The sequence below is a fragment of the Oncorhynchus masou genome, chromosome 25 (assembly GCF_036934945.1).
Source record: "Oncorhynchus masou masou isolate Uvic2021 chromosome 25, UVic_Omas_1.1, whole genome shotgun sequence".
Classification (NCBI taxonomy): Eukaryota; Metazoa; Chordata; class Actinopteri; order Salmoniformes; family Salmonidae; genus Oncorhynchus; species Oncorhynchus masou.
Genome location: NC_088236.1, coordinates 24,551,972 through 24,570,696, shown reverse-complemented (window position 1 = coordinate 24,570,696; position 18,725 = coordinate 24,551,972).

Genomic DNA, 18,725 nt, shown 5'->3' with positions numbered 1-18,725 from the left:
ACGACTCTCCTCTTCTGGCGAGGAGTAAGAGACGTCGGACCAATGTGCAGTGTGGTAGGTGTCCATTTTAATATGTAAAACTGAACACTACAAAAACATTTTTATTTTTTTTATTTTTTTATTTCACCTTTATTTAACCAGGTAGGCTAGTTGAGAACAAGTTCTCATTTGCAACTACAACCTGGCCAAGATAAAGCTTAGCAGTGTGAACAGACAACACAGAGTTACACATGGAGTAAACAATTAACAAGTCAATAACACAGTACAAAAAAGGGGAGTCTATATACATTGTGTGCAAAAGGCATGAGGAGGTAGGCGAATAATTACAATTTTGCAGATTAGCACTGGAGTGATAAATGATCAGATGGTCATGTACAGGTAGAGATACTGGTGTGCAAAAGAGCAGAAAAGTAAATAAATAAAAACAGTGTGGGGATGAGGTAGGTGAAAATGGGTGGGCTATTTACCAATAGACTATGTACAGCTGCAGCGATCGGTTAGCTGCTCAGATAGCACATGTTTACAAAAATACAAAATAACAACGCGAATGAACAAACAAAAATCGAAACAGTCCCTCCCGTATGGTACAAACACAGACAGAGGAAACATTAACCCTCAACTCAAAAGTGAAACCAGGCTACCTAAGTATGGTTGTCAATCAGGAACTACGATTGACAGCTGCCTCTGAATGAGAACCATACCAGGCCAGACACAGAAATCCCAAAACATAGAAAAAGGAACATAGACAACCCACCCAACTCACGCCCTGACCATACTAAAACAAAGACATAACAACAGAACTAAGGTCAGAATGTGACAGTAACCCCCCCCCCCCCCAAAGGTGCGGACTCCGACCGCAAAACCTGAACCTATAGGGGAGGGTCTGGGTCTGGGTCTGTGTCTGTCCACGGTGGCGGCTCTGGCGCGGGACGTGGACCCCATTCCACAGCAGCTCCAGAGTGAAGGGCGATTCCGGCAGCGCCGGCGTGACGGGTGATTCTGGCAGCTCCTGGCTGACGAGCGGATCTGGCAGCTCCTGACTGACGGACGGCTCTGGCAGCTCCTGGCTGACGGACGGCTCTGACAGCTCCTGGCTGACGGACGGCTCTGGCAGCTCCTGACTGACGGATGGCTCTGGCAGCTCCTGGCTGACGGACTGCTCTGGCAGCTCCTGGCTGATGGACGGCTCTGGCAGCTCCTGGCTGACGGACTGCTCTGGCAGCTCAGGACAGACGGGCGGCTCTGGCAGCTCAGGACAGACGGGCGGCTCTGGCAGCTCAGGACAGACGGGCGGCTCTGGCAGCTCAGGACAGACGGGCGGCTCTGGCAGCTCAGGACAGACGGGCGACTCTGGCCGCTCAGGACAGACGGCGACTCTGGCCGCTCAGGACAGACGGGCGACTCTGGCCGCTCAGGACAGACGGGCGACTCTAGAAGCTCAGGACAGGAGGAAGACTCTGGCAGCGCTGAGCAGGCGGGAATACCTGTAGGGAGGAGACGGAGAGACAGCCTGGTGTAGGGGGCTGCCACCGGAGGGCTCGTGCGTGGAGGCGGCACTGGATAGACCAGACCGTGGAGGCGCACTGGAGGTCTTGAGCACAGAGCCTGCCCAACCCTACCTGGCTGAATGCTCCGCGTAGCCAGGCCAGTGCGGCGAAGTGGAATAGCCTGCACTGGGCTGTGCTGGCGAACCGGGGACACCAAGCGTAGGGCTGGTGCCATGTGCCCCGGCCCGAGGAGACGCACTGGAGACCAGATAAGCTGAGCCGGCTTCATGGCACCTGGCTCGATGCCCACTCTAACCCGGCCGATACGAGGCGCTGCTATGTACCGCACCGGGCTATGCCTGTGCACCGGGGACATCGTGCACCTCACGGCATAACACGGTGCCTGCCCGGTCCCTCTCTTTCCACGGTAAGCACGGGGAGTTGGCGCAGGTCTCCTACCTGACTTCGCCACACTCCCCGTGTCTCCCCCACAATCAATTTTTGGGGCTGCCTCTCGGGTTTCCAACCGCGCTGCCCTGCTGCCTCCTCATACCATGCCTCTCGGCTTTCGCTGCCTTCAGCTCTGCCTTGGGGTGGCGATATTCTCCTGGCTGTGCCCAGGGTCCCTTGCTGTCCAAAATCTCCTCCCATGTCCAGGAGTCTGGAGATCGCTGCTGCTGCCCGTTACCACGCTGCTTGGTCCTTTGGTGGTGGGTGATTCTGTAACGATTGTCTTCTTCTGATGAAGAGTAAGAGAGGTCGGACCAATGTGCAGCGTGGTAAGTGTCCATTTTAATATAGATAACTGAACACTACAAAAATACAAAATAACAACGTGAATGAACAAACGAAAATCGAAACAGTCTGTATTTGTACCACATGGGACTGTTTCGATTTTCGTTTGTTCATTCATGTTGTTATTTTGTATTTTTGTAGTGTTCAGTTTTCTATATTAAAATGGACACTTACCACGCTGCACATTGGTCCAACCTGCCTTACTCCTTGTCAGAAGAAGAGGACAATCGTTACAGCAACAAACAAAAATCCAGGACACTCTAATAAGTCTAATATGGTTACATAAGACAGAAGGTTTCTTCAGCCAAAGGTTGCGTGTTCGAATCTCTTCACAAACAACTTACGCATTTTAGCTAATTAGAAAGGTTGCTGGGTAGAATCCCTGAGCCGGACTAGGTGAAAATATATATATTTACCCCCTACCCCCTCTAGGGGTGCCTACTGTTGTCCGACCTGTCCACATACCTTGTAGACTGGGATGCCGGCGGTGGAAGTTGGCAATGAGGGGTAGGTCCAGGATGTCTCTAGCTGGGACCCAGCACCTCTACTCCAGGTCATAACCCTCCTGGTCAACCAGGTACTGTAAACCTCTGTCCCATGGTTGAACCCTCAGAAGACGTTTCACAGTGTAAGCCGGATGGCCATCAACAACACGGGGAGGAGGGGTGGGCCTGGAAATAGAAGACAAAGGGCTGTGAGACACAGGCTTAAATCTAGACACATGGAATATAAGATGAACACGAAGGGTACGGGGAGACAGAAGGCGGACAGCAGAGGGGCTAATATTCTTGGAGATGGGAAAAGGGCCGATAAACCCGGGGGGACAGTTTGCGAGACACCTCCTGGGTGGACAGCCATACCTTCTGCCCGAGACGATGCCGGGGAGCCGGGGTCCGATGTCAATCCACTTGTCGTCGATACCTGGAGGCGGTCTTCAGGAGGGTCGATCGGGCTCTCCTCCAGATACAACGACAGCGGCGGACAAACATCTGGGCAGAATGTATGCCAACCTCAGCTTCCTTCTCAGGGAAGAGCGGGGGCTGATAGCCCACGGAACACTCAAAGGGAGATAGGCCAGTGGCAGAGCAGGGAAGGGTGTTGTGGGCGTATTCGACCCACACAAGCTGCTGGCTCCAGGTGGTGGGGTGGGTGGGAGGACCAGGCAGCGAAGGGTAGTTTCGAGGTCCTGGTAAGCTCGTTCCGACTGGCCATTGGACTGAGGGTGGAACCCGGAGGACAGGCTTGCCCACAGACCAATGAGGGTGCAGAACGCCTTCCAGAAATGGGACGAGAATTGAGGATCCCGGTCGGAGACCATGTATATGGGCAGTCCACGTGCTGCACCATGAGCAGGGGCGTCTTTTTGGCAGAGGGTAGTTTGGGGAGAGGAATGAAGTGGGCAGCTTTGGAAAACTGATCCACCACAGCTAGGATGGCATTGTTGCCATCAGACGGGGGAAGACCCAGTACAAAGTCCAGGGAGATGTGAGACCAGGAACGGTGGGGGAGAGGCAGAGGTTGGAGGAGACCAGCCGGAGCTTGCCAAGGATTCTTGTTCTGTGCACACATCGTACAAGTGGTGACGAATGTGTACACATCAGGAACCATAGTAAGCCACCAAAAGCGCTGTCGCACAAAGGCCAGGGTCCGACGGGCGCCCGGGTGGCAGGCCGGGAGGAGTGGGCGGACTCCAGGACCGCGGAGCAGACGGCATCAGGAATGAACCGGTTATCAAGCCCCCACCGGGGTTCGGCTGGGAACGCTGTGCCTCACGGACCAGCTTCCCTATTCCACAATGTGTCATTGGAGCCAGGATAATTCCAATACCACGGGAATCAGAGGGGACTTGATGAGAAGGAACTGGATAGCCTCACTGTGGTTCCCCAACACCTGTAGGTTGATGGGAGTGGTGTTATGGGTGACCCGGCCTATAGAGCGCCCGTCCAGCGCTCTAACGTCCATGGGAATGGAGAGGGGCTGAGTGGGGACTCTGAGTCACAGTGGGATCCCTGGGTTTGCGAGCGAAATCCAAATTCTTCTTTTTCCATCGTTCCTGTAATTGCCCATCAATACGGATGGTCAAAGTGATGAGGGAATCGAGCTCCGTAGGTAACTCCCGGGCTGCAAGCTCGTCCTTGACCTCCTCCGAGATACCATGCAGGAACATATCGAACAGTGCCTCTTGATTCCAAGCACTCTCCGATGCCAACGTGCGGAAATCCACCGCATCATCAGCTACACTGAGGGAGTCCTGCCGAAGCTGGATTAGCTTTCGGGTGGCCTCTCGCCCAAAGAACTTGGCATCAAAGGCCTTCTTCACTTCTCCCACGAACCCCTCCAGACTAGTGCATATGGCCGGCTGTTGTTTCCACACGGCAGTAGCCCAGGTGAGAGCCCTCCCGTACATCAGCGTGATGAGGTAGGATATCTTGTAGCGATCCGAGGGGAAGGAAGAGGGCTGAAGCTCGAAAACGAGGGCACAGTGAGCTAGGAACGCCCGACTGGTGCTCACGTTCTGGAGGAGGTAAGCAGGGCTCCCGAGAAGGTGACAGATGAGAAGATGCTGCTAGCAGCTGACACAGAAACGCTTGTTGGCTTGACAAACAAGACGAACTGGCAACAGACAAATAGAGAACATAGGTATAAATACACAGGAGATAATTGGGAAGATGGGCGACACCTGGAGGGGAGTGGAGACAATCGCAAAGACAGGTGAAACAGATCAGGGTGTGACATAGCCCTAATTTTCCTCGAAGTCACTGGATAAGTGTCTGCTGAATACAATTTTAAAAAATGTACATTTTAAAATGTAGCAAATTTGCAACTACTTTTTAGCTGCTTTGCAACTACTTAGCATGTGCGCTAACCCTAATCTTAAACCTTTAACCTTAACCCCTAGCCTAGCTAACTTTAGCCACCTAGCTAATGTTAGCCACAACAAATTGGAATTCGTAACATATAATTTGTATCAATTCGTAACATATACAAATTTGAGTGTCCCAGATTTGTGTTTACTCTGTTACATATATCCCTGAGTCCAGATTGGTGCATTTTACAGAATCACACACACACACACACACACACACACACACACACACACACACACACACACACACACACACACACACACACACACACACACACCTTGACCCTCTCTCGACTCTATTTACGCTACCTAAGATTAATTGCTTTATGTTTTGATGTTCAATATCGACTAAGAGTAAAATCTAGCAAATCGACACCCACACAGAGGCATGCATTTAACAGTGTATAGATGTATAGTGGGAGTTGGTAGTTACACACACACACACTCACACACAGTATGCCATGTTCTCATTGCGGGTGTCAACAACTGGTGGGTGGTTGTCGTGAGGCCATAATGTTTGTTTCCCATTTTCCATCGCCCACACAATGTCAGTTAGGAGTGAGAAACCGACCATAGAATTAGATTCCTAACCAACTCATTCTGATTCCATGACCCCAACCACAAGCAAATAACTGCTTTCGTTCTATTCAATGCCAAGCGTTCTAAATACAAAAAGCACTTTTCACAGGAGAGTGCTCTCCAATCAAGTGTTACCTGCAGTCGTGTGTGAACTACTGCGGTTGGTAAAACAGTGAAAGTGGATTCAGGAGGTTATTCTACACAATTTTCAGCTCTCACACACCCACTCCAAATAAGTCTATTGGAAAAGAACAACCCCACACACTCCAAACATATCTTAAGGAAATATCTGTCACGCTTCACTGCACATTTTGTGTTACAGAGCGACGGAACAACCGATTTCGCATGTGTAACTCTGTTTCTCATTAAGAAAAAACTAGCTATTTGACTTTTTGGTATGGTTCGTTGTGGCAGTTACTGATGTGCTTTTTGGTCAGAACAATTCTTCAACCAATAAGATTTTAGCTAGCTTGATAATCTAGCTAACGGTGCTTATAATTAAGTTAGCTTGCTTAACATTGACTACAGTATATGATCAACTAGCTACATTAGGCTCTAGATACCATTGTCATATTTTGTTTGAAAAGGTAAAAGGTCAGTGGTGAAACATCACAACTTGGCAACTCGAGCAACAGTTTGTAATTTAGATTTGAAGTGAATTTCAAGTGAAACCTACCAGTCGGAACAAGACATTTCCGACAACTCCCATAGCACATGAACGCAGCATGTCTCAATGTCTGTGTGTACTGAGGTAGGATTGGATAGAGTGCAATCTCTGCAGCTGTGTGTCCTGTGTTAGTGAGCAAGTGAGAATTGTCAAAACCAAAACCCAACCTTTAAGTAAGTCATGACGAACTCATTAACAAAACTCAATTTTGGACTGACTTTATGAACAAAATGATCCTATTTACACATTGTAGTCAAATTGACTACAAAGTGTAAATAGAAAGTGACACTAGAATACATTTTTCTGACTAATATCAATGCCACATAGGACATTTTCTATCAGATAAATTGTTTTAAACTGAGGAGATTATTTTAGGATTTGTGATTTTGGAATAAAAATTAGACTAGAGTCAAACTAGACAAGGTCTGAAGTATCCTACTGCTCTCTCAGGAAGTACCAATGGATTTCTGTCACTGATTGACCAGAGAGCCCACTCACCTGGTATCTCCCAGCTGGCACATAATGTTCTGAGAACCATATGTTTCTTAGAGCTTGGTGACTGTTGTTGTCCTATGGTTATTTTGCATACAATATTCCCACAACGTTCTGGGAATGGTGCAGGATAGTTGCTTGGCTTCGGAACATTCTCAGCACATTTAAGGAACTTCATAAAATAATATAATTTTCTTGGTATTTCTTTACTATCACCAGAACGTTTCCTAAAGGTTCAAACATGGTTACATTTCATTTCAATTTTGGTCATGTTCTAGGAACGTTCTCCAACTGGTTTGATATTGGGAACATTCTCAAATAATTCATAGTACGTTAACTTCTTGAAACTCCCCACCCCGGATCCGGGTTTGTGACTAAAGCCTCAGGCTCATTAGCATAACGCAACGTTAACGATTTCTGAAAATCGCAAATAAAATGAAAATAATGCGTCTGCTCTCAAGCTTAGCCTTTTCTTAACAACACTGTCATCTCAGATTTTCAAAATATGCTTTTGAACCATAGAAATTGACTAATTTGTGTAAGAGTATGCAAAGCTAGCATAGCATTTTGAGTAGCATTTAGCACGCAACATTTTCACAAAAACCAGATAACCAAATAAATAAAATCATTTACCTTTGAAGAGCTTCTGATGTTTTCAATGAGGAGACTCTCAGTTACATACCAAATGCACAGTTTTTCCTGAAAGCGTCTGTGTGTAGGAGAAATCGTTCCGTTTTCTACATTGCGTCTGGCTACCGAAACGAACCGAAAATTCAGTCACCTACAACGTAAAACTTTTTCCGGATTAACTACTTAATTGTCAGGAGCCGGTTACGAACCTGGGTCTCCGGAGTGAGAAACAGTCACTTAACCAACTGAGCCACGAATAGTCAGCAGAACCCAGAAGATGAGGCAGACACAGCAGTACTTAAGACGGTGTATTTAATAAAGTAAAAAGGAGAAGTCCTTCAATACAAAAAATGGCAAATCCAAAAGGTGGTAGGAATAGCACAAAAAAGCCTCAAGAGATACTCGAAAACAAAAACAGAATTCCACAAGAGCGTCCACCGGAATCGACAAGAATACACAGAACACTAGGGCTGGGTGCTAACATACAAACACAGAGCACAGAACTGAGGGAAACTAAGGGTTTAAATACAATCAGGGGAAACGAGGCACAGGTGCAAATAATAATGGGGAACAAGGGAAAAAACATAAGGTCAAAAAGCACAATGGGGGCATCTAGTGACCAAAACCCGGAACAACCCTGGCCAAATCCTGACAGAATCCCCCCTAGGAACGGCTCCTGACGTTCCTACCAGCTCTCTCAGGGTGGAGGGCCCTGAACTGACGAATGAGGTCAGGGTCCAGGATGTCTTTGGCAGGAACCCAGGAGCGCTCCTCGGGACCGTAGCCTTCCCAGTCCACCAGATACTGCCAGGACCGCTGCACCCGGCGGGAATCCAGTATCCGATGGACGGTATAAGCCGGCTGGCCTCCAATGACACGAGGCGGAGGGGGAGGTCTGTCTGCCGGGACAAGGGGAGAAAAAACAACAGGTTTTAACAATGAAATGTGAAATGTGGGATTAATCTTAAGGGATCTGGGTAAGTGTAGGCGATAAGAAACTGGGTTAACTCTCCTGGCAACCTTGAAGGGACCGATGTATTTTTGGGACAGCTTGCGAGACTCCACCCGTAGAGGTAAGTCTCTTGTGGAGAGCCAGACTCTCTGGCCGGGGCGCAGGGTAGGCCCGGGACGGCGACGTCTGTTGGCTTGTTGTTGGTACCTCTGTGAGGAACGCATAAGATTAAGACGGGTCTTCCTCCACATAAGCCGACAGCGTCTGACGAACTTCAAGGCTGAAGGCACTCTGACTTCTGCCTCCTGGTCCGGGAACAATGGAGGAGCATAGCCAAACTGACACTCGTGCGGGGACATACCAGTGGAGGAGGAGCGCAAGGTGTTGTGCGCGTATTCGGCCCAAACAATAAAGGATGACCATGTGGACGGGTTGTCACGAGTCATACATCGGAGGGTGGTTTCCAGCTCTTGATTCATCCTCTCTATTTGGCCGTTGGACTCCGGATGGTACCCTGAAGATAGACTGGCAGAAGCCCCCATGAGTTGGCAGAAGGCCTTCCAAAACCTTGAGGCGAACTGGGACCTCTGTCAGAAACCATATCTTGAGGAATGCCGAAGACTCGGAACACATGATTAATTACCAACTCAGCCATTTCCTTGGCAGAAGGTAACTTAGTCAGAGGGACGAACCTGGCCGCCTTTAAAAACCTGTCGATTATGACTAGGATAGTAGTATTGCCATGGGATGGAGGAAGTCCAGTAATAAAGTCCAATGAGATATGGGACCAGGGTCTGTGGGGAACAGGTAAAGGGTGAAGGAGTCCTTGAGGGCGGAGGTGAGAAGATTTGCCCTGGCAGCACACGGGACAGGCATTGACGAAAGTGGCAACGTCTTCTCTTATGGTAGGCCACCAGAACTTACGCTGGATGAACTCCAAGGTGCGACCTACGCCCGGATGACAGGTGAGGCGAGAGGAGTGCCCCCACAGAAGGACCTGAGTCCTCACTGCCTTGGGGACAAACAACCGATTGGCAGGACCTCCTTTCGGGTCCGGTTCGCTAGCTTGAGCACGTCTCACGGTATCCTCAACTTGCCACGAGATCGGAGCCACAATCTTAGCAGCAGGAAGGACAGGCATGTCCGTGTCATCTCGAATGGCAGGAGCGTAGACTCGGGACAGGGCATCCGGTTTGAGATTCTTCGACCCGGGCCGATAGGTGAGGATAAACTGGAATCGATTGAAGAAAAGAGACCATCTAGCTTGTCTAGAGTTCAACCGCTTCGCCTGCTGGATATACTCCAGATTTTTGTGGTCCGTAAGCACTTGAAACGGGTGAGAAGCCCCCTCGAGCCAGTGTCTCCATTCCTTCAATGCCATCTTAACCGCTAGGAGTTCACGATCCCCCACATCGTAGTTCCTCTCAGTCGGGGTAAGCCGGTGTGAGAAGAAAGCGCACGGATGAAGCTTCTTGTCTTCACCACTCTGAGACAGGACAGCTCCAACACCAACCTCTGATGCGTCTACCTCCACCACAAATGGTTCATCCGTAGTCGGTAGTATCAGGATGGGAGCAGAGAGAACGCGCTGCTTGAGTCCTTGGAAGGCCGTCTCAGCTTCTCTTCCCCACAAAAACCTTGCATTGCCACCCTTGGTTAAAGCTGAGAGAGGGGCTGCCACCAAGCTGAAGTTCTTGATGAACTTGCGGTAAAAGTTTGTGAAGCCCAGGAAACGCTGAACTTCCTTAACCTCTTACACTTATGGTGGCGCTATTTCATTTTTGGAAGAAAAACGTTCCCGTTTTAAACAAGATATTTTGTCACAAAAAGATGCTCGACTATGCATATAATTGCTACTGTTCGAAAGAAAACACTCTGACGTGTCCAGAAATACAAATATCTTCTCTGTGCGTGCCCTAGAACGTGAGCTTCAGGCAAAACCAAGATGACTTGGCATCCAGGAAATGACAAGGATTTTTGAGGCTCTGTCTTTCATGATCTCCTTATATGGCTGTGAACGCAAGAGGAATGAGTCTGCCCTTTCTGTCGTTTCCCCAAGGTGTCTGCAGCATTGTGACGTATTTGTAGGCAGATCGTTGGAAGATTGACCATAAGAGACCACATTTACCATGTGTCCGCCCGGTGTCCTGCGCCGAAATTGGTGCGCAAAAGTCACCTGCCAGTATTTTTCCATGGGGCACAGAGAGAGAAGCAAGCTTCCACGAACTGCATGTCAATGAAGAGATATGTGAAAAAACACCTTGAGGATTGATTCCAAACAACGTTTGCCATGTTTCGGTCGATATTATGTAGTTAATCCGGAAAAAGTTTCACGTTGTAGGTGACTGCATTTTCGGTTCGTTTCGGTAGCCAGGCGCAATGTAGAAAACGGAACTATTTCTCCTACACACAGACGCTTTCAGGAAACACTGCGCATTTGGTATGTGGCTGGGAGTCTCCTCATTGAAAACATCAGAAGCTCTTCAAAGGTAAATGATTTTATTTATTTGGTTATCTGGCTTTTGTGAAAATGTTGCGTGCTACATGCTACACAAAATGCTATGCTAGCTTTGCATACTCATACAAAAATTAGTCAATTTCTATGGTTCAAAAGCATATTTTGAAAATCTGAGATGACAGTGTTGTTAAGAAAAGGCTAAGCTTGAGAGCAAACGCATTATTTTAATTTTATTTGCGATTTTCAGAAATCGTTAACGTTGCGTTATGCTAATGAGCCTGAGGCTTAGTCACAATCCCGGATCCGGGATGGGGAGTTTCAAGAGGTTAACGGATTTGGGGGTGGGCCAATCCGCTACCGCCCCTACCTTCCTGGGGTCCATTTGGACTCGACCGGGTTCCACTACAAATCCCAGGAATTGTACTCGGGATGAATGGAATTCACATTTTTCCGGCTTAATGTACAGATGGCTGTCCAGGAGGCGTTTGAGTACTTGTCTGACATGCTTAGTGTGTTCTTGAAGGGAGCTCGAAAAGATGAGGATGTCATCCAAGTAAACGAACACAAATATGTTAAGCATATCCCTAAGCACATCGTTTATGAGCGCTTGGAACACCGCTGGGGCGTTGGTCAGGCCGAAGGGCATCACCAAGTATTCATAGTGACCAGTAGGCGTGTTGAAAGCGGTCTTCCACTCGTCACCAGGTCTGATCCGCACAAGATGGTATGCGTTCCGCAGGTCAAGCTTAGTGAAAACAACTGCTTCCTGGAGCAGCTCGAAGGCTGTGGCCATAAGGGGTAGCGGGTAACGGTTACGGACGGTTATGGCATTGAGTCCCCGGTAGTCGATGCAAGGACGTAATCCACCGTCTTTCTTGGCCACAAAGAAAAACCCTGCTCCCGCCGGGGAGGTGGATGGACGCATGAGGCCTGCTTCCAGAGCGTCCTTGATGTAGGTATCCATAGCAGCTCGTTCGGGTGGAGATAGGGAAAAGATCCGACCCCTGGGGGGGCAAGTGCCCGGAAACAGGTCGATGGGGCAATCGTAAGGTCTATGGGGTGGTAGCATGGTGGCCCTCTGTTTGCTAAACACCAGTTTGAGGTCATGGTAACACTCGGGAACTCGGGTCAGGTCGATGGATTCTAAAGACTCGAGAGTAGAACTCGGGGAATTCTGGAAAATACAAGTAGCTTGGCACGTAGGACCCCACTGCTTGATAGTGCCCACAGACCAGTCGATGTGATTTTTGTGGCTGTGAAGCCAGGGGTATCCAAGGACGAGAGGGAACTCGGAACAGGAGATCAAATGAAAGTTCATCAATTCCTGGTGTTGTGAGACTGAAAGTCACAAGGAGGTAGTGACATGAGTGACAAGTCCAGATCCCAAAGGGCTTCCATCCAATGTAGTGACCCTCATGGGTTCACTTAGAGGTTCAGAGGGAACGCCATTCTCCTTCGCCCAGACACCATCCATGAAGTTACCTGCGGCTCCAGAGTCTACCAAGGCTTGAAGGTGAAGCTTGTGGTTGTCCCAGGAGAGGGTGACTGGAATGAGCAGACGGGAGTTGGACGGATGGGAGGAGGTTATGTTTCCCGTTACAGTTCCCCCCGGTCTGTACGGGACAGAGCGTTTCCCTGGAGCCCGGGACACGTGGAACGGAAATGGCCCAGTTTGCCGCAATATAGACAGCGTCGCTCCCTCATCCGGCGGTCTCTCTCAGCCTGGGAGATGCGTCCAATCTGCATGGGTTCCGATGGAGCCCACGAGGATAAAGGTGGGGACTCGGAGCTGGGACTGATAGGGGCTAGAGGTCTACGGTTGAGTTCTCTCTCTCTCAGACGCTGGTCAATGTGTGAGGCCAACTTGATCAGGGACTCGAGATTGTCCGGTGGTTCCCGAGTGGCCAGTTCATCTTGGATAGTGTCGGAAAGGCCTTTCAGAAAGCACACCGTGAGCGCCTCGTTGTTCCAGCCACTTGCTGCTGCCACCATGCGGAACTGGATGGCATAGTCCGTCACGCTGCGCCAACCTTGGTGGAGAGTCAGGAGCTGTTTGGCTGAGTCAGAACCACTGCTTGGGCCTTGAAACACTCGTTTGAATTCCTCAGCAAAGGCAGAGTAGCTGGCACAGCAGGAACTATGGGCATCCCACACAGCAGTAGCCCAGGCCAGGGCTTTTTCCGACAGCAGGGTGATGATATAAGCGATCTTAGACCGGTCGGTGGGAAACGACGAGGGTTGTAGCTCAAAGGAGAGAGAACATTGGGTGAGAAACCCTTTACAAGCACTTGGATCACCTGAGAACCGTTGGGGAGGTGGAAGACGAGGTTCAGCCAGGGGGTTAACTGCCATGGGTACGTGAATCTGAGGTACTGGGACGGGAACTGTTGCCGGGGTAAGACGATCAGATATTTGCTTAATGGAAGTCAGCATCTCCGACAGAAGATGAGAATGTCTAGCCATTAAGGCCTCTTGCTGAACCAGGGCGGCTTCGTGGCGTTGGACAGTCTCCTGGTGGTGGGACAGCATGGCAAAAAGGTCCTGGAACTGGCTGCCACTGGGTTCATTTTTGGCTCTGTGTTTCTGTCAGGACCCGGTTACGAACCTGGGTCTCCGGAGTGAGAAACAGTCACTTAACCAACTGAGCCACGAATAGTCAGCAGAACCCAGAAGATGAGGCAGACACAGCAGTACTTAAGACGGTGTATTTAATAAAGTAAAAAGGAGAAGTCCTTCAATACAAAAAATGGCAAATCCAAAAGGTGGTAGGAATAGCACAAAAAAGCCTCAAGAGATACTCGAAAACAAAAACAGAATTCCACAAGAGCATCCACCGGAATCGACAAGAATACACAGAACACTAGGGCTGGGTGCTAACATACAAACACAGAGCACAGAACTGAGGGAAACTAAGGGTTTAAATACAATCAGGGTAAACGAGGCACAGGTGCAAATAATAATGGGAATCAAGGGAAAAAACATAAGGTCAAAAAGCACAATGGGGGCATCTAGTGACCAAAACCCGGAACAACCCTGGCCAAATGCTGACACATAATATCGACCGAAACATGGCAAACGTTGTTTGGAATCAATCCTCAATGTGTTTTTTCACATATCTCTTCATTGATATGCAGTTCGTGGAAGCTTGCTTTCCTCTCTGTATCCCATGGAAAAATACTGGCAGGTGACTTTTGCGCACCAATTTCGGCGCAGGACACCGGGCGGACACCTGGTAAATGTGGTCTCTTATGGTCAATCTTCCAATGATCTGCCTACAAATACATCACAATGCTGCAGACACCTTGGGGAAACGACAGAAAGGGCAGGCTCATTCCTCTCGCATTCACAGCCATATAAGGAGACAATGGAAAACAGAGCCTCAAAAATCCTGCTCATTTCCTGGATGCCATCTCATCTTGGTTTTGCCTGAAGCTCACGTTCTAGGGCACGCACAGAGAATATCTTGGTAGTTCTGGACACGTCAGAGTGTTTTCTTTCGAAAGCTATCAATTATATGCATAGTCGAGCATCTTTTTGTGACAAAATATCTTGTTTAAAACGGGAACGTTTTTCATCCAAAAATGAAATAGCGCCCCCATAGATGTAAGAGGTTAACGAACGTTCTTCTGTGGAAATGTCAGTACTTCAGCATATTGTTTCCTCATGGTTCTATTTAAAGTCATATTCTCACATTGTTCCGAGAACATCTTGAAACTCCCCATCCTGGATCCGGGATCATGAATAAAGCCTCAGGCTCATTAGCATAACGCAACGTTAACGATTTCTGAAAATCGCAAATAAAATGAAAATAATGCGCCTGCTCTAAAGCTTAGCCTTTTCTTAACAACACTGTCATCTCAGATTTTCAAAATATGCTTTTGAACCATAGCTATTCACTAATTTGTGTAAGAGTATGCTAAGCTAGCTTAGCATTTTGAGTAGCATTTAGCACGCAACATTTTCACAAAAACCAGATAACCAAATAAATAAAATCATTTACCTTTGAAGAGCTTCGGATGTTTTCAATGAGGAGACTCTCAGTTACATAGCAAATGTTCAGTTTTTCCTGAAAGCATCTTTGTGTAGGAGAAATCGCTCCGTTTTGTACATCACATTTGGCTACCGAAACGAACCGAAAATTCAGTCACCAACAACGTCAAACTTTTTCCGAATTAACTCCATAATATCGACCGAAACATGGCAAACGTTGTTTGGAATCAATCCTCAAGGTGTTTTTCACATATCTCTTCATTGATATATCGTTCGTGGAAGCCTGCTTTCTTCTCTGAATTCCATGGAAAAATACTTGCAGCTGAGTTTTGCGCACCAATTTCGGCGCAGGACACCGGGCGGACACCTGGTAAATGTGGTCTCTTATGGTCAATCTTCCAATGATATGCCTACAAATACGTCACAATGCTGCAGACACCTTGGGGAAACGACAGAAAGGGCAGACTCATTCCTCTCGCATTCACAGCCATATAAGGAGACAATGGAAAACAGAGCCTCAAAAATCCTGCTCATTTCCTGGATGCCGTCTCATCTTGGTTTTGCCTGAAGCTCACGTTCTAGGGCACGCACAGAAAATATCTTTGCAGTTCTGGACACGTCAGAGTGTTTTCTTTCGAAAGCTATCAATTATATGCATAGTCGAGCATCTTTTTGTGACAAAATATCTTGTTTAAAACGGGAAGGTTTTCATCCAAAAATGAAATTGCGCCACTAGAGTTTCAACAGGTTAAAACGGGCACGTCTTTTTATCCAAAAATGATATAGCGCCCCCAGAGTTTCAAGAGGTTAAGAAACAACGTTCTTCTGTGGGAATTTCAAGACTTCAGCATAACGTTTCTTACAGGTTTCCTCCTGGTTCTATTTAAAGTCATGTTCTCAAATTTTACAGAGAACGTTAAGGAAACTTTCCATAATAAATACAAGAAAACTTTAGTCACATTCAGACAACATTCTAAAAATGTTATTTAAAAACATATACATCCCGTTCTCAGCATCACCCAAACTCTCTCTATCCTCTATCATGTTAAGTGTGTTCAGGTGTGTTGGACGAACCCACTAGTTTCTTAATGAGTGTTTGTATCCTTTGAAATATGGTCTGTTTGAATAGACTAAAATGAAAAGCTTTGTATGAGTTAAAAAATAACAATGCATGCTAGCTCCCTCCTGGTGGCGCAGTGGACTAATTCCATGGTTAGAGTCCAGGAGATCATAGATTTGAAACTCACTGACACCGTGCCACAATAAAAAAATAAATGTGTTTGCAGTCTCCACACAGACAGTGTGGGGAAAAAGGCGCAACAGTGCCTCTTCAACCTCAGGAGGTAGAAGAAATTTGGCTTGGCACCTAAAACCCTCACAAATGTTTACAGATACACAATTGAGGGCATCCTGTTGGGCTGTATCATCGCCTGGTACGGCAACTGCACCGCCCACAACCGCAGGGCACTCCAGAGGGTGGTGTGGTCTGCCCAATGCATAACCGGGGTTGAAAACTACCTGCCCTCCAGTACACCTACAGCACCCTATACACATAGACTTGAATTCACTGGCCACTTTAATAATGGAACACTATCACTTTAATAATGTTTACATATTTTGCATTACTCAGTATATACTGTATTCTATCCTATTCTACTGTATCTTAGTCTATGCCACTCTGACACTGTTCACCCAAATATTTATGTATTCTTAATTCCATTCATGTACTTTAGATTTCTATGTATTGTTGTGAAATTGTTAGATATTACTTGCTAGATATTACTGCACTGTTGAAGCTAGAAACACAAGCATTTCGCTACACCCGCAATAATATCTGCTAAACAGGTGTATGTGAGCAATACAATTTGATTTGATTAATGCCTCAGCAAATTCATTTCCATGTGTCCTATTTGTGCTTGGAGTTCAAAACATTTAACACAAACTAAGCTAGCAGAGTTATAAAAATTCCTATTGAAACATTTACTCCAAACGTTATCTAATAACCTATCATTTCCGTTCTCAGAACATTAATAAAACTTCAGGGAACCATAGTAAAACGTGTTTCCAGAACAGGTGAAAGTTTCACTTCCGTTCGCAGAACGTTTAAAAAACATTCTGTTTTACAGGTCAGGAAACATATGACTCGTTCCCAGAACCCAGTGGAGGGTATACTCCCTTCTTAAACCCCATGCTGCATATCAACATAGTGTTATGCAGGTATACGACGTATCAGTTAATAAGGCTGATGGAACAGAACAGACTGTTGATAAACTATTATTTCTTCACATTTTAGGTGTAGCAAAGTGCACACCATGGTAGGCCTTTTGCGGATGTTACAAAATGCGAGTGGTTTCATGGACAGAGACAGAAAGGTCCGTTGTAGAAAGAGGGGAGATCTAAAGATGCAACAACTATAATGGATTGCTAATATGACTATGATAATGCATTTGGCTTCTAGACAATGAAAGAAAGTTGAAAGAAAACCAATAGAACATGAGGAAGTCTTTATATAATAATTGTCTTCACGTTTCTATAGTGGGATTTTGGCTGTAGTCTACTTTGAAACAAGGTAATACATGTTTAATAATATGAAGTAAAACATTGTCTTCTGGTAGATGGAAAGGCTTTCCCAAAAATGACATGTTAACTATCTACAAAGTAGCTTATTTATGCCGACCTGGCAGAATGATATCATGATTATTTGCAATAATCCAGTGGCCATTTGTTTTGCTAAATCCATCTCATGTGCTACAGAAACACTGCTAACCAAACAACAGTGCAACAGTACAACAGTGCTTGCCTGCACACTTGAAGTAAAGGGTAACTACTCTCAAAATAAAAATGTATTATATTTTTCCCAGACCTCAAAATTGGTCTACTGCTGTAATTTAAACATTTTCATGGATTTTAGTAGAATTTTTCTATAACAAAAGTGTGACTTTGAGAGCAAAGAACTGATTTAAAAAAAACAGAGACTTGTGAATTTCTGACGCAATTGAGAGTCTCATTTATCTGTTTCAATAGTAGGCCTACTATTAGTCTCCTTGCACAGTACAGCTTGGGTTGGCCTGACTGTAAAAGACCAATATGGGATTGATCAATTTAGGTCATTGAGTGTATGTCACTGTTTGTCATAGAATTATTCACACAGAGTGCCGTTTGGGATTTATTTTGCTCAATTACAGTATACCCACTTCTCCAGGCACCACTACACCACTGCCAGAACCAATGACAAACCAAAAATGTGCATTCCCACAACTTCCAAGGAATTAAATGTCTCAGGTCTAAATTATTCCCTGATTAGAGGATCAAATCAACTGTGCAGCAGTGCCACAAATCTGTATTTTGACAGCACACCTTATATATGTAATTAATGGTTGTTTTACAGAAAGTATCCATATCTGTAACGGCTTTCGTCTGGTGAAGGAGAAGCGGACCAAAATGCAGCGTGGTATTTTAGAGACATGTTTAATGACGATGAAAATGACCAATACAAAAACAACAAACGGAACGTGAAAACCTATACAGCCTATCTGGTGACAACAAACACAGAGACAGGAACAATCACCCACGAAATACTCAAAGAATATGGCTGCCAAAATATGGTTCCCAATCAGAGACAACGAAATCACCTGACTCTGATTGAGAACCGCCTCAGGCAGCCATAGACTATGCTATACACCCCCAAGACAAAACACACCGGATAAAACCCATGTCACACCCTGGCCTGACCAATAAATGCAGACAAACACAATATACTTCGACCAGGGTGTGACAATATCCCTTGACTTATTCTATTTTATTATGTT